General features: G+C 37.8%; 1 protein-coding gene and 2 long non-coding RNA genes across 6 annotated transcripts in view; 1 reads left to right on the forward strand and 2 right to left on the reverse strand.

Moving 5' to 3' along the window:
* Positions 1 to 734: 734 nt before the first annotated feature.
* On the reverse strand, positions 735 to 4221 carry LOC127543878 (uncharacterized). Its single transcript, XR_007949324.1, has 2 exons — positions 4146 to 4221; positions 735 to 943 (listed from the first exon to the last, which is right to left on the reverse strand). It is a non-coding gene; the product is annotated as an uncharacterized LOC127543878 (long non-coding RNA).
* Positions 4222 to 4370: 149 nt separating this feature from the next.
* On the reverse strand, positions 4371 to 9287 carry LOC127543879 (uncharacterized). The gene is made up of 2 exons (XR_007949325.1): positions 7830 to 9287; positions 4371 to 4579 (listed from the first exon to the last, which is right to left on the reverse strand). It is a non-coding gene; the product is annotated as an uncharacterized LOC127543879 (long non-coding RNA).
* Positions 9288 to 17818: 8531 nt separating this feature from the next.
* Positions 17819 to 22973, forward strand: part of PCMTD1 (protein-L-isoaspartate (D-aspartate) O-methyltransferase domain containing 1) — a 44755-nt gene continuing 39600 nt past the window's right edge. Inside the window, exons 1-3 of one of the 4 annotated variants that reach the window (XM_051970210.1) lie at positions 17819 to 18117; positions 20279 to 20313; positions 21023 to 21111. The gene's annotated coding sequence lies outside the window, so the exon portion shown is untranslated. Of the gene's footprint in view, positions 18118 to 20278; positions 20314 to 20423; positions 21112 to 22973 lie in introns of those variants that run through there. The other 3 variants (XM_051970212.1, XM_051970213.1, XM_051970211.1) reach the window with 3 other exon arrangements.

The raw sequence follows: 22973 nt of genomic DNA on the forward strand, positions 1-22973 counted from the left end.
AGAGTCTAGCCCCGAGTATCGGGACAGCAAGCTTTTTATAGAATAACAAGAACATAATGAAGGTACCTAGGTAGGGAAGAACCTAATGGAGGGAAGTTACTGATATTCTAAGGACATCTAAAATGGATAAACCTTAATCTTGTCAAACATTAAGAAGGAATGTCTATAAAACCTTTATCTCAAACATTAAGAGGGAAAGGTTATAACCTAAGGCAGAATAACTAAATAGGACAATTGGAGAAACTGGGTCACGACATTAAAAGGGAACTTTGGCATAACAGTAGCTGGATTTATTATTTTAAAGTCTCAAGCCACAAGTCACAGTTAAAGTGATTTTAAGTTTAAGGTTAGATTCTCATGAAAGTGTCTTCACTCAGTAATTCTACATAACACTAAACAAATTTATGAGAATCATCTAGAAATCAGATTACCATTACCATTTTATGAAAATCCTGGAAAGTAGAAAGCTTATATGACAAAGAATCATAGAATATATTAAAACACACACACACACACATACACACAAAACAGGCTCTCTATTTTCAGGGAGCTTACATTCTAAGGGGGGAAGATAACACTAAAGGAAAGCTGAAAAGAGGAAAGAATTCCTCACCGGGACAGAAAAACTACTTCTGATACTCAGAGTAGAGCTGGAAGAGAAAAAAACTTAATGTCCTTAAGTCTCTCCTTGCCTATGTAATGCCGGAGAAACTGAGGCAGGAGAGAGATTAGAGAGTTTTTAATATTTTATTAATGGGAGAGTAAGATTGACTGGACAGGACTCTCGTCTCAGATTATCCAGTCAGACAGAGATAAGTATACTGGGACCAAGGAATCCATATTGGTCCCAGGGCTGGAGGACCCAAAGAATCCAGCGTCCAGCATACAGCTGCCAGATGCCATTCTCCAGCAATGAATGGAGGAACCCCAACTTCTTAAATACCTTTTTGGAGACAAAGAAGAGAAAGGGAGGGAAGGTTTTTTTATCAGGGAGGGGAAGCCATAAAACCTAAAAATTCCAGAGACAAAGAAGTAAAGATATCATGGGTTGGTCTTGGAATATTCTAAAGGAATATTGTAAATCCATAAAAGAGTCAGGAGAGCTACTCTTTTATCTTGCTAATTTACAACCCGAGAGCGAACAATCCTTAGTTTTACTGGGTCAGAGACAGAACAGTTAAGGTAACTGAGACAGGGAAACTGAGTCAGGACAGTTAAAGAAAACTGTGGCATAACATTCCACACTCTTTCTCCTAAATATTCAAACCTTTGAATCTTAGCACCTTCCTCTAGATACCCAGGAGTTCTTTGACCCACCTTATGTAAAGCAAATGAGCCAAAAATAAAACTAGAAAAAATGTAGACTCATTGGCAAGAGCAAGTCTCTCCCTGATAACCCCAGAGTTAAACAGCTGTACAAAGGCTCCCTTGTTGCAAGCATGTCAGGCCCTCTCCAGTTCTGGAGCACCACCTCAGCCAGAGAATCCAGTTTGAGATGGACAGTATTTGTGCACTTAACTCAGTCTCTGCTTACAGAGCAGCAGGGTCCAAGGCCCATTCAGAGAGGCAGCCCTCTCCATGGGGGAAGGATGAGGCTTGTAGTACTCCACCCGTCCCCACCCAGAGAAACAGGGCTGCTATTAGAATACAGATTTCTGAGCAGATTATGCACAGTTAGACCATCAAGGCAGGCAAACTCCAAACTTTTTAGGTGCCTCAAGCCAAACTTCAAGGTCCTTTGAAATGCTTAATGAACTGGGGTTACAGGAATGGAAAAACAGATCATAGAGACTGCCAGTGTCAGATCATAGAGACTGCCAGTGTCAGGACAGGTGTCTGATTTCTAAAACTTTTCTAAAAAAATCTCAAAACTGAGTCTGCCAGGGAAATTTTTAACAAAATAAGGGATTCTAAAACTAAAGCATCCAAATTCAATCTGAACTAAGTGAGATCGGGGGTGGGGCAGAGATGCCTAAGGCAAAGTGAATAGGAAGCTAGGGGTTCCCATTCTTTCAGGTATTTTGAAAAAAAAATCAGTTTTCCCAATGTTCTATCTCTACCTCCCCTTTTTTTCTCACGGAAAGGAATTATCAAATGACCATTCCCCATATAAATTCCAAGAGCAAATCAAAATCCCTATACATAACAGACTAATACAGTAGCATTTCCTAAAAAGCCCTCAAACATAACAGCAATAATTACACAATTTTAACAAATCCCATCCCAAATCTTAAAACACACAGTAATAGATGATCCCAGTCATCAACCATTCCCAAAGTCCCTCATATCAGTCCAAAGTACACTCGATGCAGGGTCCAGTCCATGGTCTCATTTTAAAACTGCTGCTTCAGGCTGTGAAGTGATAGAAGACTCTCATTCCTTGTAGAGTGGGTATGTCATGCTGGCAATCAAAACTGATCCAGGTTCCAGAAGCAAGCCAGTATCTGTAATTTGACCAAAATCTAGAACAAAAACACAAATCTAACACATAAAGATTGGATCAGTCTCAGAAAGACTCAGTTCACCAGACTGTTGCAAAACATGAGGAGGCCAAAATAAATTGGCCAGCAGTTTCCTATGTGAGGAAATGAGTTTGCTTTACAAGCCAAGCAAATGGGTACAGTCTTACAGACCCCTGTTAATTGTCCACTTATCATGTAGAAATCTTAAAGGAACAAAACACAAATATCCAGTAACAGACAGATGACCAGGCGAAATACTCAGTTGCCCAAGCATTTAGGATACAATGATTACATATAACCAGACTGAAAATAGCAAAGCATGACATAATTGAATTGCATTAACAATTCTATTGACCATTGCTCTGATCAGAGAGATCAGTTACAAAAGGAAAAATGCAAGAACATAACTATAATATAACATAATTTTAACAGCTTATCAATCAATTGTCTCAGTAACTGTCAGAGGGTGGAGCTTTAAAACTCCCAAATAGCATTAACTAATTAACTCTAAGCCCAAAAACTCCCAATAACAGATGTCATCAAATTTCTGATAGATCTTAAACAAAGAGTTACCATAACCTTACAGTAATAACAACTTAGAACAATTATCATATCTAGGTAGATGTTACATGAGTGAACATTATACATACAAATCAGTTTGCTTTTTAAATACCCAATACATAGAAAAACATCCCAAATTGCATATTGTCCATAACAAAAACATTTTCAAAAGGACAAAGGAAAAAAACTATTATGTTCAGAGGCCCTTTAAATAACCTCAGAATGACCCAATACAATCAATTTAAACTTATACAAAACACCCAATTCCACATAAAAGAATTCAAGAAGGTTTTTAACATAGCAATTAAACTCTTAGAAATATTTCTATCAAAATATGGATCACATTTACGACCATTTTCTTTTAACCAAAAAAATTTATGTATCAAGAAACAAATATTCAATCAATTAACCTAAAATAAGCATGTCCTTAAAAATAGTTTGCTGCACTGCCGTAATCAGGTAAGAAAAAAAAGCGGCAAGAACATACTCAGGGGGGTGAGGGGCGGAGAAGATTCCACGTGGCCACCCTTCCTCCAATCCTGACCCCCTAGAAAAAAACTTCCCTCAGGTTCCCCACTCAATTTCCTACATGGGGATCCTTTTCAAGATTTAACCCATCAGTTTCCCAATATCAGGTTTCTTCCCAAATCCACCCATTTCCAACTTTCTCTTTCCCCCTTTTTCTCACAGGCTGCTGCAGTCAGCCAGAGACAGAGAGAGAGAGAGAGAGAGAAAGATTTTTCAAACTTCTTGATATTTTCTAAGCCTGCAACACAGAGGCTGAATCCTTATCTCTTACAAGCTTACTAACTTTTAACACAGACACACAGAAACAAACATGGAGCTCCAATTTACTATGCACAGTTGCAACGTTGTTTTCCAACCAACAACATAACAGACAAACCACACAGAACATAGAACATATATGACAGACTACACAGTTACAACATTAAGCAAACATACCATACCCAGAGGGTATTCTCCAGCGTCCCAGAAAATACCCGTCTCAGAATTTGTAAACCCGTCGGCATTTATTCTGAGACCACAGGTTGCAACAACAGAACAGACCAGAACCAGAACCAAAACCAGATGGTACCCCAAAAGGTACCCAGACATACTTACTCTCCCAAATGCCGAATCAAATGCCGAATCGATTTCGTTGTCCACTGTAGGCCGGACTGAGGCTGAAGAACCGCTTCAAGGAACAGACCCAGGTCCTGAGCCCCCCTCAGGTCTAGGTGGAGACCGAGAGATCTCTAATCTCTAATCCAGTTCTCAGTTTCTGTTATCTCGGTGGAACCTCCAAATTGTAATGCCGGAGAAACTGAGGCAGGAGAGAGATTAGAGAGTTTTTAATATTTTATTAATGGGAGAGTAAGATTGACTGGACAGGACTCTCGTCTCAGATTATCCAGTCAGACAGAGATAAGTATACTGGGACCAAGGAATCCATATTGGTCCCAGGGCTGGAGGACCCAAAGAATCCAGCGTCCAGCATACAGCTGCCAGATGCCATTCTCCAGCAATGAATGGAGGAACCCCAACTTCTTAAATACCTTTTTGGAGACAAAGAAGAGAAAGGGAGGGAAGGTTTTTTTATCAGGGAGGGGAAGCCATAAAACCTAAAAATTCCAGAGACAAAGAAGTAAAGATATCATGGGTTGGTCTTGGAATATTCTAAAGGAATATTGTAAATCCATAAAAGAGTCAGGAGAGCTACTCTTTTATCTTGCTAATTTACAACCCGAGAGCGAACAATCCTTAGTTTTACTGGGTCAGAGACAGAACAGTTAAGGTAACTGAGACAGGGAAACTGAGTCAGGACAGTTAAAGAAAACTGTGGCATAACACCTAGAGTCACACAGAAGCTAGGGCTGGAAGTTGGATTTTAACTCTTCTTGGCTCCAGGCCCAGCAATCTATCTATCTATACCAGCCCTGAAGTCAGGACCTCAGATACTTAACACGTTCTAGCTGTGTGACTCTGGACAAGTCACTTAACCCCAACTGGCTCAGCAAAAAACCCCAACAACAACAACCACAACAACAACAAAACAGGTAATTAGTGTAGTCAAGAGGATCTGAATTCAAATCTGACCTCAGACACTTAATAGCAGACCCCCTGCAAAAAAGTGATTTTTCCAAGATCCTTTACCACTGTTTTTTTCCCCTGCAGTTTTAGATTTCTATCTTGTAACTATTGTGGTTGGTTGGTTTGCATGATTAAAGCATATCTTATACACAAGGGTCTTTAGTTTTTGCTGGCTGACTTCAGGTTTAAGCTTTTTTTTTTCTTTTTTCTTTCTTTCTTTCTTTCTTTTTTTTTTTTTTTTAAGCTGAGGCAATTGGGGTTAAGTGACTTGTCCAGAGTCACACATCTAGGAAGTGTTAAGTGTCTGAACCCAGAGTTGAAATGAATAGCAATCTATCTATCTACATCTAGCTAAGTGCTTTCTATAGAATGAATGAGGAGGCAGCTCAGGCATAAGTGAAAAAGTCCAGAAAGTGAAGATTTGCTCCTGAAGAGAATTAAGGATGGCCTTGGCATTTTCTCAAATTGAGTTTCAGTCAGTGGATAAATATCTATTAAGTTCTTACTATGTACCAAGCACTGTGCTAAGAATTGGGGATAAAATACAAAGAAAGGCAAAAGTCAGTTGATGCCCTGGAGAAGCTATCTAATGGGGGAGCAAACATGCAAACAACTTGTGTTGCACAGACAAGCTCTATACAGGATAAATAGGGAATAATCAACAAAAGGAAGACATCAGAATTAAGACTGGGAAATTCTTCCTGTAAGCCAGGAAATACCATTGGAAAGAGAAGTCTGGATGTGGAGAGATTTTATTGCTAGTGTACAAAATTCAATGGACAAAATATACTAATAAGGACATCCCTGCCTGCCTGCCACTTCCACTAAGGATCTTAATATGGGTTCTGGTTGTGAAATGTAGTAACCCTCATATAGTAGTTTGCCATTTCTTTCTCCAGCTCATTATACAGATAAAGAAACTGTGGCAAATAGGGTTAAGTGACTTGTTCAGGGTCACATAACCAGTAAGTATCTGAGGCCAGATTTGAACTCAGATCTTCCTGATGCCACGCCTAGTATTCTATCCAATGCATCATCTCAGTGTTCTGACTCTTGATACTCCCAAGCAACCAGTACTGCTCAGAACTTTACTGATTTCATTCTGGGATGAAATGATATCATAAAAAGGCAATTAGCTATTGCCATTTTCTATTCTAAGTATTGAGGCACTACAAATGCAAAAGTGAAGAAGTCCTGGCCCTCCCTTCCAAGCTACCTTTTTTTGGGTACCTTTTTGTATATATTTGTACTTATTAACTTCATGTTTATGTTGTATATATGTGCATTTTCCTCTTCAATTGGAACGTAAACTCTATGTATATACCTGTATCCCAACATCTAACAGTACCTCTATTTGCCTTAATCCACTGTGTAATGTTGGAGAAACTGAGGCAAGATAGAGATTAGAGAGTATTTAATATTTTATTTGAAAGGGAGAAATTTACTGGACCAAATGGATCCATAGTTTAGTCCTAAGGTTGAATGAGATTGTCGTCTCCAGCAATGTGAGTTCTCAATGACATTTATACACGTGGTTCAGACACAGGGGGTAGACTGAGGCAGGGGTGGAGTCATGGTGCTAAGAGCAGGAACGGGACTCTGACAGGGTGGGGGGAACCACAGGAGAGGGAGATGACATAATGAGGGGAAGCACCCCGGAGATGGGGAGAAGCATCTTGATAAGAAGGTATCTGATAGCTTGGGATGGGGAGAGGCATTCTGATATTCTAAAATATAAGAGCTTTTATCCTTATCAAATATTCTGATGATTAAGAGGGAGGGTTGGTTTTGCAGGATTGAGCAGAACAATTAGAAACCCAGGCAGGATAATTTAGGGAAACTGAGGCAGGATAATTAGGGAAACTGAGTCAAGATAATAAAAGAGAACTGTGGCATAACTAGAGAAAGAAATGGCAAACCACTCCAATATCTTTGTTAAGTAAATGTCATGAACACTATTGGCATGCTATAGTCTTAAAGAGTCTGGGGAGGGGCAGCTAGATAATGCAAGGGACAGCTAGATAGTATAATGGATAGAGTGCTGGCCCTGAAGTTAGGAGGACCTGAGTTCAAATCTAGCTTCAGATACTTTATCCTGAGCAAGTCAAAACCCCAATTGCCTCAGGAAAAAAAAAAAAAGCTGGGGGGTAGGGTAGAGGTGGGGAAGATAGTGATGATTAATTCTTCCTCTGAAGTCCCAGGGTGGGTGAATAGACAGTCTACTCTACATTGACAATGTTGATTTGATTGCTATTGTTTAGAATACTATTATTTAGCAAAAGGGGAAAGAGTGTTTAGGGAGAAACCCATTATAACAGGTGAGGCAGAAAATTTCTAGGGTGAAGAGAAGGATACTGAATATCTAAGAATTGAGGGTAGTTTATCTTCTGAATTTAGTCACAAGAGGTTCTATTTAGAAGGTGGAACTTTAGAACTGGCTGCCTGAAAAATCTTGGCTGGAGATGAAGTGTAATGCCGGAGAAACTGAGGCAGGAGAGAGATTAGAGAGTTTTAATATTTTATTAATGGGAGAGTAAGATTGACTGGACAGGACTCTCGTCTCAAATTATCCAGTCAGACAGAGATAAGTATACTGGGACCAAGGAATACATATTGGTCCCAGGGCTGGAGGACCCAAAGAATCCAGCGTCCAGCATACAGCTGCCAGATGCCATTCTCCAGCCCTGAATGGAGGAACCCCAACTTCTTAAATACCTTTTTGGAGACAAAGAAGAGAAAGGGAGGGAAAGTTTTTATCAGGGAGGGGAAGCCATAAAACTCTAAAAAATCCAGAGACAAAGAAGTAAAGATATCGTGGGTTATCTTGGAATATTTTAAGGGATATTGTAAATCCGTAAAAGAGTCAGGAGATCTACTCTTTTATCTTGCTAATTCATAACCCGAGAGCGAATAATCCTTAGTTTTACTGGGTCAGAGATAGAACAGTTAAGGAAACTGAGACAGGGAAACTGAGTCAGGACAGTTAAAGAAAACTGTGGCATAACAGAAGATTATTATGAATGAAATAAAGAAAGCTGAAGCACTTCACAAATTCACAATAAAAGGTAAACTGACTCATTTAAATTTAAATGCATCCATCTAGAATATTCCTGATGAATCACAAAAACTAGTAAAACTCTTAGTATTAAAAACTGTAAAAAAGTAAAAAAAAAAAAAAAAAAAAAGCTTGATTGGGCTTACCAGTTATTGTATTTATTGGATACCCTTCTGGAAAAAAGGATTATAGTATAAATCCAGGGATAGAAGTTCAGAGATGATCTAGTCTAATTCATTTTTACAGATGAGAAAACTAAAACTCTTGGGAGTTAAAAGATTTGTCCTTGGTCACACACAAAAAAGGTTTTTTAACTCAATTCCCCTGGCTCTAGCACTAGCTCTTTCCACTGACCTGCAATGCAGTCAGTGCTCATCACACTTTTCTCCGTTCTGTCAGCAACTTTGGAAGAATATTAAATAATACAAAGATGCCAAACTGCTTTGGTGAATTATAAATGTTTGAACTACTGTAGCATGATACCAAAGTCAGCATGGACTGATGGATGATAGTAATAGGTAATAATACCTTTTTCACAGATTCAGAGTAATAGATTTGTAATTGACACAAGGTAATGGGCCTTTGCTTCTACTGTGTTAAGTGTTTTGGGGATGAGGTTTGGTTCCTGCCACGGTGACTTAGAATTAAGATATTCTACAACTACTGTTGGAAAGGGTTGGGTTACATTCTTTCATTCCTGTTCAATTATTTTTGCCTCAGGTAGAAATATTCTTAGCTAGGAATAGTATTCAGGGGTCCTCAAACTTTTTAAATAGGGGGCCAGTTCACTGTCCCTCAGACTGTTGGAGGGCTGGACTATAGTAAAAACAAAAACTTTGTTTTGTGGGCCTTTAAATAAAGAAACTTCATAGCCCTGGGTGAGGGGGATAATTGTCCTCAGCTGCTGCATCTGGCCTGCAGGCCGTAGTTTGAGGACCCCTGTGACATCAATACTGTTATAGCACCACTGTGAAAAATATATGTTTTTTGGTAATGTTTCATTCAACATCTAAGGCTAAGAGGTTTTTCTTTTCCTGAATCATACTTTCAAAGACTGGTCTCATCCTACAACATCAACTGCATGGCTGTTTTTTTAAAAGCTATAGGGAAATTTTTGATTAAAATGTTTTTATTTCCCCCCATCGGAAAATAAAGTTGTGAGGCAAACTATCTTAGACATGGAAACCAATGGAGAGGTATCTTTTTGGTGTGGCTTATGGTTATACAATCATGCCCAAAATACTGTAGGGCTTTTTTTTAAAGGCACAATTTCAGTGTATACATTTTTAGTAGGGTTTCTGCCTTTAGTTCTGGGTTTTCTTCTAGCAATTGGAATTGCATAAGAGTTCAGTTAAACTGAACTTAGAGGTCAGTTAAGACATCTAAGGCTCTTTATTTTTTCTCTTAAACCTAGTATGTGCCGCTCTGGATAGAGGTCACATTAAGGCATGAGACACATGAAGCTTTTCGTGAATTACTAGACCAAACTAATGCTGACTTGAAAAACCTCATTTTAAAAATATCTCAATATTCAAAATTGAATAAAATCTGTGAAACTGTTATTGGCAAAGGACTATCAGATGGCTAATAATCAATCAATCTCTCTCTCTCTCTCTCTTTCTCTCTCTCATACACACACACACACACACACACACACAGACAGACACACACACACACACTGGAATAAAGTGCTTATGTTTTGAGCTAATGTTGTATTTTCAGTGGAAGCCCTGTATAAGTAACATGAATGAAGTTTAGTCCCAGATGGTAATCTGCCCTGAAGATACCCAAACAGTTATATTTAGATCTTTTACTGCTTTACAATAATTTGCTAACAGGCTACTTTGAAGAATTAAATTATTGCAGGAAGTAGAACTGTTGTTGCAGGGAGCAGAAGATTTGTTGCAACAATTTGTCAAAGTGTAGGAACTAGTAAGATGTGCACAATTGCAAAGGATGTATTTCTAGAATCTCTTTAGCAACTAAACATACACATGTGGTTATTTTCTTTTGTGTGGTTGATTTTGTACTCTCAAAATAAGCCCATAGAATTGTTTTAAAATTTTTAAAACAATTCTATGGGCTTATTTTGAGAGTACAAAAATTTTAAGAAATTTCAGAAAATATTAAGCTCCTATTGAATTGAATATAAACCACTATGCTTCATGGTAGGGCAACTAAAATGTACCAGTGATGGTAGAGGGACATTATTTAATAAAATGAAATACATACAAATTCTGATAGTCACTAAAAATGGTGACTACATAATTTTTCAGGAGAAAGGTATCAATAATCCCAACCAAGTGGGTAAAACCATTCAAACTCCTGAGGATAGGAAGTAGAATGCTGGGGCAATAGTTGTAACTTGCTATTTATTTGTGCAAAGGTACAAATAATATGGGGTCTAAATAACTAAACTTGACTTTTTCTTTTTAGTAAAAACACTAATAGTATTTTGGTTTGAAGGTTAAATTCTTAAGGAAACTAGAATTATTTCTTCTGCCAGGCACCAAATTTTCTTCTTAGACAAATGTAAGAACCTAGAATTCTAAGAACCATATTATTACATGGTCAAGAATTATAGAATTCATACAAGGGAAATCAAGGCAAGATAGGAAAGAGGAGAAATTGAGATTGTTATTTCTTTTCAGTTTTTCTAATCCTTGGTTAGCAAAATCTGTTAATTATTTATCTAATGAGATTTTCACAAGTTTATCATGAATTTTGGGAATCAAGCAACTGACTCCATAAGACTATATTATAACAGGATACTAACAGGTGAGGGGTGAACTAGGCAGAAAGCCAGTGTTGTAGCCAATGAACTAGAAGTGCAAGCCTCAGTTCCACTGGGGGATCCATGTGATAGAATAAGTATTCAAAAAGTTCAAAGACTCCGAAGGTAGACTTTCTATGGATGGCTATCTATCCTCTATATAACACAGAATAAAGATTTGCTCATTTTGAGTCTAGAAACTAAATCAACTTGGTAATAGTCTTGATTTAGTATCTATTTCCCGGATTCAACATAAATGTGCTATAATTCATAAACTGCTACCGCAAATCAACTTGATGATTAATAAGTGATATATCTTACAAAGTATACCGAATGAATGAAAAAGCATTTATTAAGAACTATAACTTGTAACCACTCTACAAAAATCTGAGGATACAAATAGGAAAAGGTGAAAGTCTTGAAGGAACTCATGTTCTGATTTGGGGAGATCACACACTTATCTAATCAATTTTCAAATCTAGTTAATTTTATTTTTACATCTAATTTATCCATCCTTTTTCCATTCACACAGCCACCTTACCTGAACCACTGTAATAACATCTTAACTGGTCTCCCTGCCTTAAACCTCTTCACTTACCAATGCATCCTCTATTTCCCTGTAAAAACATAATTCTGATTACATCACTCCCTTACTCACTAAAATACCACAGCTTCCCTACTATTTCTAAAGTCAAATATAAACTCCTCTGCCATTTAAGGCTTTTTACAATTTGTTGCCAAACTATCTTTCCAGCCCTATTATATATTGCTCTCCTTTCTATGCAACTGGGTCCAGCTTAAATTATTTGGATAACTATTTTTCACTTAAAACACTTGATCTTCCATTTTTGCTGTGGCTAATGGGATGACATAGAATGTCATGATGGGAACGTTCTCCCTCCTTACCACTATCTCAAATATTCCTTAATTTCCTTCCAAACTCAGCTCAAGTTCCATTGTCTGCATAAAACCTTTTTAGTTACCCCAGATGCTAATACCTTTCTCATTCCTATTCAATAATAATAATAGTAATAACTATTATATGTATGTATATATATATGTGTGTGTATGTCTGCATAGTGTTTTAAGATGTATTTACAAAAATTATTTTGTTTTATCATTGTAACAACCCTAGAGAGTAGTTATCACTATCATCATAGATGAAGAAACTAAGGTAGGCAAAAATTAAGTAATTTTCCCAGTCACACAGTTAAAAAAGTGTCTGAAGCAGGGTTTGAACTTAGTTCTTCCTTACTTAAGGTCCACATTTTATCCACTGTATGACTATAAATGCTGCTGACTCTAAATTATCAAAATCAAATTATTTTGTATTTATTTGTTGATATGTATGTGAATATCAACTTCCTCAAAAAAAAAAAGTATAGTTCTTAAGAGTAGGGACTATTTTTTTGATCTTTATATTTCTAGTCTGTTATACCAAGAGTACTTAGTAAATTCCCTATTGATTGGTTGGTGTTGTAGGACTACTATATACTAGGATTGCTCCCCCAAAGGCTATGCTAGTTTTTCTTAAGAATCTCTATTCACACTAGCCTAATTGTTTTTACTGAAATCTTCCTGAGACTTAATTGGTTCAAGGAGCTAAAGTTCAAACCCCTAATTAAGTTGCAGAGAAGATATAAATCTGCATTGGTAAATGAAATTATTCACAGGGAGGTACCTACACCAATGAAATCAATTACAGGACCAGTCCTCTAAAATCAACAATATTAAAACATGCTTATAAAGACAAATGTAATCCGTTCAGGCTTTCTAAGTATCACAGAGCAAGCTTTTTTATAAGATAACAAGAACAATGACATAATGGGAGAGGTACCTGGATGAGGATAACCTAATTGGGGGGAGGCACCTAGGATGATACAATGGAGGGAAGTTACTGATATTCTAATGATATCTAGAATGGATAAACCTTTATCCTGTCAAACATTCAGAAGGAATGTCTATAACCTAAAGATATAAAACCTTTATCTCATCATCCATTTAAGAGGGAATGATTATAGCCTGGGGTTTAGGGGCAGAGCAACTAAGGTAGACTTTTATCTCATCAAACATTAAGAGGGAAAGGTTATAACCTGAGGCAGAATAACTAAATTGGACAATTAGGGAAACTAGGTCAGGACATCAAAAGGGAACTTTGTCACAACAATAGTAGCAATAATTCATTTCCACAGTAGTTTAACCTTTACACACCACATATTTTCTTCATAGCAAACCTCTTTAAAAATGGGTGAGATGTCATTATCCATATTCTGTACAAGTAAAGGAAAGTGATTTGTTCAGGAACACACAGCTAATATATCCAATCTAGGATTGGAACCAAGTGTCAACAAACTTTCATTATGTACTTACTATGTGCCAGAAGGTGTGCTATATGCTGGGATACAAAAATAAAGCAAAAACATGGTCTTTACTTGAAAGGAGCTCACCATCAGTATGGTAATAAAAACTTAAAAACTGGTTCTCCACTCCATCCTCTTACCTCCCCTGTATTTGTAATCATTTTATAAATTTAATCTCCATTATTAACTTTGTCTTAAGTCTAGTCTTTTAACAAAACAATAAAGTCCAGATTTATAGCCTTTGCCAATATCTGAGGGACAAAAATGCTCACACTTAATTTCAGCTTCAGTTTGAACTGGCTCCAGCACAGGTCTGCATAGAGAAAACATGTAAGTAACTACGTTTATAGGTTATATACAGTGTGGATCATTTGTTTTACTGCAGTTTTAGGTTTAATAGTTGAAAGCTATACTATGAGTTTTGGAACAACTATAGAAGTAGTATGAACTCTCAGAGGGAAGAGAATGGACATGAAAGTGCTGGGAAAAGACCTTCTGCTTCAGAAACTGGTATTTAAACTGTCTGGAAGGAAGCCAAGGCAGGCAGAGTTAAGAGGGGGAGAGTCAGTAAAAAAAAAGGGCACAAGGAAACCCAGAGTAGCTAGATTGTAGGGTATCTAAAGGGGAATAAAATGTGGTAAGATTAGAAAAGTCGGTTGGGAATGGATTGTTAAGTGCTTTAATTGTAATGAGTATACATTTGATCCTAGAGTTATTAGGGAGCCACTGGAATTCATAGAGTAGAGATAGTTGATAGTCTGACCTGTACTTTCTTTTTTTTTCTTTATTAAAGCTTTTTATTCACAAAGCATATGCATGGGTAATTTTTTCCAACATTAACCCCTGCCTAACCCCTTGCAGCAAATTTTCCCCTTCTTCCCCATCCCCTCCCCCCACCTGAAAGGCATTCCAATGCCTTGAATCTCAAACATGTCAAAATACATGCCAGATCCAATATGTGTATACATATTCACACAGCCATCTCATTGAGGAAGAAAAATCAGATCAAGAAGGAAGAAAAATAAAAACTGAGAAAAAAGAAACAAAATGCAAGCAAATAATAACAGAGAGAGTGAGAATGTTATGCTGTGTTCTACCCTCTGTTCCCATGGTTCTCTCTCTGGATGTAGATGGCTCTCTTCATCACTGAACAAGTAGAACTGGTGTGAATCATCTCATTGTTGAAGAGAGCCACGTCCATCAGAATTGATCGTTATATAGTCTTGTTGCTGCAGTGAATAATGATCTCCTAGTTCTGCTCATTTCACTTTGTATCAGTTCATGTAAGTCTCTCTAAACCGCTCTCAAATCATCCTGCTGGTCGTTTCTTACAGAACAGTAATATTCCATAGAGCATTCATATATCACAACTTATTCAACCATTCTCCAATTGATGGGCATCCATTCATTTTCCAGTTTGTGGCCACTACAAAGAGGGCTGCCACAAACATTTTTGCACATGTGGATCCCTTTCCTTCTTTTAAGATCTTTTGGGGATATAATCCCAATAGAAACGCTGCTGGATGGAGCATGCACAGTTTGATAACTTTTTGAGTATAGTTCCAAACTGCTCTCCAGAATGGTTGAATCAGTTCACAGTTCCACCAACAATGTATCAGTGTCCTAGTTTTCCCACAACCCCTCCAACATTCAGCATTATCTTTTCCTGTCATCTTAGCCAATCTGACAGGTGTGTAGTGATATCTCAGAGTTGTCTTGATTTGCATTTCTCTGATCAATAGTGATTTGGAGAACCTTTTTCATATGGCTACAAATAGTTTCAATTTCTTCATCCTGAAAATTGTCTGTTCATATCCTTTGACCATTTATCAATTGGAGAATGGCTTGAACTATTATAAATTTGAGTCAATTCTCCATATATTTTAGAAATGAGGTCTTTATCAGATTCTTTGGGTGTAAAAATGTTTTCCCAGTTTATTGCTTCCCTTCTAATGTTGTCTGTATTAGTTTTGCTTGTGCAAAAACTTTTAAACTTAATATAATCAAAATTATCTATTTTATGATCAATAATGATCTCTAGTTCTTTAGTCACAAATTCCTTCCTCCTCCACAAATCTGAAAGGTAAACTATCCTAATTCTTCAAATTTGTTTATAGTATCATTCTTTATGTCTTGATTATGAACCCAATTCGACCTTATCTTGGTATACAGTGTTAGGTGTGAGTCTAAACCTACTTCCTGGCATACTAGTTTCCAATTTTCCCAGCAGTTTTTGTCAAATAGTGAATTCTTATCCCAAAAGGTGGGGCTTTTTGGGTTTCTGACCTATACTTTAGATAAATAATTGACTTAGGGTAGAGAATGGATTAGAGTAGAGAAAGACTTGCACCAGGGATTCCAGTTGGAAAATTATTGCTATAGTCTAGGGGGAAGGTGTTGAAAACCTATACAATGGAGGATGAAGTTAGAAAAAACAAAATTTAACAAAAAATTTGATATATAGAGTGAATGCTAATGAGGAGGATAACAGGATGTTCAGAGAGGACTAGCACCTCAGGTGTGAAGGCTTGCTAGGCTCTTTTCAATGCTGTCCATCTATCTTTGGTGCCCATCTGTCACGTAACTCTCGCCCTGGTAACAAAATGGCTCAAACCTATGGACAAGTTGAGGAGGAGGGGAAGTGTCTGTCCCAACCATGTGAAGACTTCCTTGGGTTTTGAAACAGAATAATTTTTGCCATGAAGGTGGTTGAAGTTCTTATCTTGTGGTTAGACATTAAATATGCCAAGGTGATCTGCTGCATTCTGAACTACTGCCAGTCTTCCCATTAGACATTAATGTCTCTGGAAGAAAGGATGAGATTTATGACTTTTCTGAAACTGCTTCACTTAAATCTAATAGAATTGAGCTGTCACTCTATGATGTCATCAATTCTCTTCAAAAAAATAAAACAGGACAGAAAACTTAGTGGTGAATTTGGGTAATTGTGTGTGCTTTATTTAATAATAGAAATGTTGAGAAGTGGGTAGAATGTGTGTGTGTGTGTGTGTGTGTGTGTGTGTGTGTGTGTGTGTGTGTGAATAAAATGGGTTCAATTTGGGATTTGTGGAGTTTGAGATGTTCAAAAAGCATTCTGATAGTAAAGTAGGAAATGGAACTCCTGGAGAGACTAGGATCTCCCTAAATGTTGATGAGAAGTACCAAGAAGAGTTGATGAAATCATGAAACGAGATAATGAGGCAGAAGAGGACCTAGGATTGAGCCTTGGGGCACATCTGGGTAAGCCTGAGGACTCAAGAAACAGGAGGGTCTGGAAAACCTAGGATATCTAGGAGCAGAGGATGATTTACAATCTCAAAGGCAAGAGAGATCAAGAATAGAGACATTAAAATTTTTTATTAGGAATTATAACTTGGTGTCAGCCCATGAACTTAATATATGCAGATACTTATGACTACACATAACTTTTAAATTATTCTTATATAGCATTTTTTAGGTTTGCAAAGTTTTAAAAATATCTCATTTAATCCTTACTGCCGCAGAAGGTAGGTGCTGCTCTTTGTATTCCAATTTTACAGAGGAAGGAAATTGAGGTAGGCAAAAGGTTAAGTGACTGCTGAGGGTCACAAGTTAATGAATTTGAACATGCCTTTCTTCTGACTCCCATAATCGAGTCCTCAATACACTGCACTATCTTGTTGCCTCTGACCAATTCGTTTTAATATATATTTTATACATTCTGATAAGGCTTCACTAGAAAGCCAAAGGAGTCCACGACACAAAAAGAGTTAATGATGATACACATAGGTCAACCACCTCTGTGTGTATTTATAATATCTATGGAAAATTTCAACTGTGTTGCTGAAAGCTACATTGCTTTAGGGTGAGCTAAGTGAGGACTTTCCTAAAACTTGTCTTGAAACTTCACAAAAACGTGTATGGCAAAATTTCACTTTTGCGAATGCCGGCTGGTCTGATAGGGGAGCGGGCTCCCAGTTGCCAGGTGGGTGGCGTTCCAAGCCAGAGAATGGGGGAGTAGGGCCAGCCTGTGAAGCCTAGTAGACAGCAGGTGCCCAGTCTGACTCGGTTGTATTTTTCAGAAGGACCTCGGAGGATTTTGGAGCAAAAAAGGCAAAGCATAAACTTTTTAGACTGGGGCGCGTGAGTGGTCTGGGAATCAGCGCCGACTTCCGTCCCAGCGTTACAGCCCGGCCCGAGCCGAACCACCCCATCCTTTCCTGCTCCGGGGTTCCTGGGTCGCTTCGGTGCACAACGTAACGAGAGGAGGCTCAGTCCTCGCCTCGCCTCCCCTAGTCTTCCCTCCCCCTCCCGCTTCGCCACAGCTGTGCTCTCTCCGGCAGGGGCAATGGTAGGGGTATGGGGGCGGGGTCCTGCTCTCGCGGGATCTGCTAAAGACAGCCACCCCTCCCACCCCGTAACCCCCCCACCCCGCCCCAACACAGACCTCGCGTTATTTGGGACTGGGAGACTGAAGCTGCTGGGGGGAGGGGGAGGAAAGGTGGGGAAGTCCGGGGGGCGTTTCGGCTACTTGTTGATCATCCGCGTCACTGTCTGGCTAATGCCCCCGGGCTCCCAGATGTCGTGCGCATGCTCCGCGCCCGGGATCGGCGGTGAGGAGGCAAGCCTGCGAGCCTGCGAGCCTGTGGAGTCCTAGACCGACCTCCTCCCCCTCCCCCAGCGTCGGAGACCGCTTGAGGCGGCGGCGGCCGCGGTCGTTGTTGTTGTTGTGGTGCCGACGTCACGAGGGGCCCTGCCGGCGACGTGGTGGGTTGGGCCGATGTTTTGGAGTGGCTGCACTACCCTTTTGGGGCAAGCTAGAGACGCCAGGGGCAGGTAAGGCTCCATTTAAAATATCCTTCTACCCTCACTCCTCCTTTCAAAATAAGGAGGAATGGGGAGTTTGCTCGCTGCGATTTGAGGACCAGGGCACCCGGGGCCGAGCCCCTGCGGTGCGTGACCGGGAATAATTGAGGGGAAAACTGGTGGGGTGAAGTGGGAGGGTGGTGTGTAGGGATGCGGGAGGGGATGAGTCTGGCTCCCCTTACTCCCCTGCCCCCACCGCGGCTGCATTTTTGGTGCGCCACTCATTGGGAGCTCGCGACCTGTCGATGCCCCTGCCGCTGCTGCTGCTACTACAGCTGCTGCTTCTGCTGCAAGTAAACAAGCATCTGGGGCTGCTAGAGAACCCTGCACTTCGTGCACCCCTAGCATCCCTTAAGAAGTGAGGCGGGGTGTACAAACCTGGCGGGGGGCGGGAGGGAGGGGTCTGGAGGGCTGAAGCGCTCTAGGCGGTGACCCTTCCTCCCTCTTAGCCCACCGATATACGAAGGCTATTTGGGAGTAATGCAAGATTTCTTAAATTAAGTGAAAAAGAAGAAAATGTGTGTTCTGACCGGGTTTGGGGTGGGGGACGTGAGAAAAAAGTGGAGGAAAAAACGTAAAGGTTAAGCAAGGGAGTAAAAAAAAGTGCTTGCTCAAATACTGGAGTAGAGTGAAAGGTACTGTGTTGGTATTTTCGACTCCCTACCCCCTCTAGTATTAATGGTAAGTTTAAAAAAAAAAAAAAAAACAGCCACAACAAAACTATCTAAAGCACTTGTGAGGAAATGATACATCTTTGTATTAGATATTAACCGTTTACCAAAATAATGTTTTAAAATTGCTTTGTAAAGCCTATCGAATAAGAAACTAAAATTTTTCCTTAATATTAAGGAATTAGAGAAGAAATTTTAGAAGTATTTGGCAGTACTCGGTTTATGATGATAAAAAATCTGTACACAAACCTATAATAAGTATTTTAATTTGTTTTATTTCTATTAATGTTAAAATCAGTTTTCATTCCTTAAGCTCAGATTTGGTACTGAGGGAAAGGTGAGAAAGAATTGTAACTTTAGAAGCATACTATATTGCAAAGAAAAAAAAAGCAAAGGATTAAAAACGTTTAGGTCTAAAGCAGAGTGTAATTTGTGTTTGGAAAAGTAGTTCACTTTTTCTATAGCAAACTTCAGAAAACCAGCTGATTATATCCAACATACTTAGAAGAAATGTTTTTGGAAATTGCATTGATTGAGATTTTATAATGGGATTAACATTTTTTGTTGAAGATTTTATATAGTGTGCTAAGTACAATGTATACTTTGAGGACATGTTAATATGACCTTTACGCTATGCTCGATAGAGGCAATATATAAATACGGTATCAAATTTTTTTTTAAAACTTAATGCTTAAAGGGAATTGGAACCTTACGCAGCTAGGACATTGTGATTTATAGAATTGTGACACTGATTTAATGACTTGTTTTGGTATGCTTTCAAAATACTTCAACATTTGCAAAATAAAGAATATAATTGTCAGCAGACAATCTTCTATTCCAGAACTTTAGATTTCATCATGAGTCTTTTGCATATCAACATGATTTAAAAATAAAGACTAACTAGATAGAAAATGTCAATACTTTTATGAAGGTATTTAATGTTTGAATGAAAGGGGTTTCTGAAAATAAAAATGAAAGAAATAAGAAACATTTTGAAGGAAAAGGCTTGGGAATTGCATGTATTGTAGAACAGAGAAGATGTAAAAATTGTCATTGTTTCTGCCTTGGAGAATGGAAAAAATGGAGACTTACTTGAAATAATTGAAAAGATTTGATTTCAGGTTTTTTTTTTTTTTTCAGTTTTAGACATAGTAAGTGCTGTGTTGCGTGTGGTTACTTTGTATACTTTTACAATTTTGAATTGATCACTATGGAATTTTAGAATCAATTTCAACTTTTTCTTTTTAGAAATTCAAAAGCTAAAAGGTTAAATGGTTAGCTTTTTTAACGAGATAACATTTTTAACATTATTGGAATATAACTTGATAAATAGCATCATATAGGTAAATATATATTTGGGGACCTGTGATTTTATAAAATTTCATTTCCTGTCTTGTTCTTATTTATTTTAATAATCCCTGGCATTAATTGAAAATTTTACTTGTGCTTTTTTTGTCTAGAATTTTCGTGATTTCATCCAGCTGGAGAACTTTCAGTAAGCAAACTCCCTCTACTGATGAAGCTCAGCAATTTATTTATAATTTATAATCTTGAAGAGTTGACCTGGGGGTACTAAGAAGTTGTGACTTGCTCTTGATAACTTAAGTGTATGTTTAATGTAGGATTTTAATCTAGGTCTTTAATTCTAAGAATGGTTGTTTTGTTGTTTCTCTAGTATGCAGGTACAATTGAAAAATCAGCAATCATCTATTAAGTATATCAAGTGCCTACCAGATACTATTCTTGGTGGGAATGCAAAGTCAAAAATTCCCTGTCCTCAAGAAGCTTATATTTTATGAGGTTGACAACTTGTATATATTTATGTACAAAAATACAGGTGATTTTGAAGGAGGCACTCATTATTAGCAACTACGATGGGTTAAGAAAGTAAAACTCTTAACATGCCTCTTTGAAGGAAATGGTGATTCTGTGAGTTGAGGGAGTACATTCCTTGTATGTGGGATAGATAAGTCTTTGCGAAGACAAATGAAACAAGACATTGTGTTTAGAGTAACATTTAGAAGGCCAGTTTGGCTAGATTATGAAGGGAAGTAATATGTAATAAGCCTAGTAAGGTAAGTTGGAGCTGTGTTGTAAAGGGTTTTATGGGTAAAAAAAGAAATTGTATTTGATTCAAATTTAATAGAATGCTGTGGAAGTTTATTGAGTGACATGGTGAGGCCTGTGTTTTCATAATATTACAGCCATGTGGAGAGGAGATTGGAAATCTAATTGGGAATCCATTGTTTTTGGGCCAGCAGCCTGATTAGAAGAAGCAACTTTAAATATTCAGGTAAAAACTCTTATTGGGATTTGTGAGATAGGGAAGAATTAATGGGATTAAGGATAACAACAGTGTTGTAAACTTGCCTAATATCTTTGATACCTTTTATAGAAATAGGGAAATTTAAAAGAGGAGATGGAAAGAAGCATAAAGGGGAAGAATCTCAATTCTGTTTTGTACCTTTTGAGTTTGTTACCTGCATTTTTTTTGTTTAGTACATGTGTGTATAAATTTTACATGTCTTAATTTTCAGTTGAAGTTGGGGATTTAACACCAAAGGCTCATGTTCTGTACATATTAATTATTCCCAAAGAATAGGAACTATAAGGCAATCATAGAGAGAGACATTCTCTTATTTGTCAAATAAGTTTACATATTGGTCATTATTCAGCTTGGAAGATGAGAAGTATAGAATTAGAGACCAAAAGTGGAAGAGGGAAGAGGGAGAGATTAATAGTAACTTAAGATAAAGCCCAACTAGGGCAACTACAATAGGATCTCTGAGCTTTACTATGAAGATCATAGAGCAAGGGACCTAGGCAAATCTTAAGGCTGCTGTACAGAATGACAGAATTTGCTAACAGACCAGGATATAATAATAATGTAATTTGCCTATTAATGTGATTAGACCATAGGTACATTTAGCAATTCTTTTTTTTTTTTTTTTTTAATTAAGTATAAAATGTTAGGTACTTAAAAGAGCCCCACTCAGTCTTAATAGCTTCATGGTGGTTGAAAATTTCTTTTTTCCTTGTATGTAACAGTACCGTCTAATTTTCCTCTTACCTTTCCAAGAACTCTTTCTCCCACTTAATAGTATTTTTTTTCCAAATACATATAAAGATAGTTTTCAGCATTTGCTTACAAGATTTTGAGTTCCAAATTCTTCACCCCCGCCCCCCTAAGACAACAAACAATCTGATACAATCATGTCCAGTCATATATTTACACACTAGTCATGTTGTTCAAGAAAATTCAAAACAAAAAGGAGAAAAGTAGTTTTTCTGCATTTAGATAATATTTTTCATCTTGATGATCTTGGAATTATGTTAGGACATTGATTTTCTAAGAAGAGCTAAGTTCCTGCTTCTGAGTCAAGAACTCATTGTGTGACAAATTGCTGAGAAAACTGAAAAAATCATTGTGACAGAAACAAGGCATTGACCTGTCTATATCAAGATAAGGTCAAAATGGGTACCCAATTTAGACAAAAGGTGATAATGCAAGCAAATTAGGAGGAGGAAAAATTTATATGTCAGATCCATGAAAAGGGGAAAAAGTTATTATGATGAAAACAGGAAATGGACATAAACCCTTATGAAATACAAAATGTATAATTTTGATTCCATTAAATTCAAGTTTTTGTACAAACCAAGCCAGTGTAATGAAGATTAGAAGGGAAGCAGGAAACTGGGTAACACTTTTTATAACGAATGTTTTTGATAAAGGCCTCATTTCTAATAGCTTAATGTTTCCTTCACTAACTCCCCTTCTTGCTAAACTGGAGGTGTTCTTTAAAAGTCTAGCCCTATTCCTTGTGTTCTGTTACCTTATCCGTTCCTATAGCTGCAACAATCATGTACTATGTAGTTGGTATAAATCTATACCTATATAATTCTGGCATATTTCCTGAGCTATAAACCTAATGATTCCAACTGCTTCAAAAATCCATTTGGATTTGAGGTGTTTGAATATTTCACAAATGAGTTCCATCTTATTTCCTTACCAGATCTGCCTTCTGAATGATTTTCTCTTAAACTGTAGGCCTGACCTGATCGTATCACTGAATTACTCCCTAAATTTCAGTGGCTCCTTTAAGGAGAACTATACAACCTTTAGAGTTATTCATAACTTGACCCCAACCTGTCTTT

Source organism: Antechinus flavipes, chromosome 1 (assembly GCF_016432865.1).
Source record: "Antechinus flavipes isolate AdamAnt ecotype Samford, QLD, Australia chromosome 1, AdamAnt_v2, whole genome shotgun sequence".
Classification (NCBI taxonomy): Eukaryota; Metazoa; Chordata; class Mammalia; order Dasyuromorphia; family Dasyuridae; genus Antechinus; species Antechinus flavipes.